The sequence below is a fragment of the Nematolebias whitei genome, chromosome 1 (assembly GCF_014905685.2).
Source record: "Nematolebias whitei isolate Nwh7 chromosome 1, NemWhi1, whole genome shotgun sequence".
NCBI lineage: Eukaryota > Metazoa > Chordata > Actinopteri > Cyprinodontiformes > Rivulidae > Nematolebias > Nematolebias whitei.
Window position 1 is genome coordinate 46,619,502 of NC_056498.1, and position 344 is coordinate 46,619,845.

A 344-nucleotide genomic window follows, 5' to 3' on the forward strand; every position below is an offset into this window, starting at 1 on the left:
TGTTGTCTAAATGACTTTATACAGATGTTGTTGTCTAAATGACTTTACGCAGATGTTGTTGTCTAAATGACTTTACGCAGATGTTGTTGTCTAAATGACTTTATACAGATGTTGTAGTCTAAATGACTTTATACAGATGTTGTTGTCTAAATGACTTTACGCAGATGTTGTTGTCTAAATGACTTTACGCAGATGTTGTTGTCTAAATGACTTTACGCAGATGTTGTTGTCTAAATGACTATACAGATGTTGTTGTCTAAATGACTATACAGATGTTGTTGTCTAAATGACTTTATACAGATGTTGTTGTCTAAATGACTTTACGCAGATGTTGTTGTCTAAAT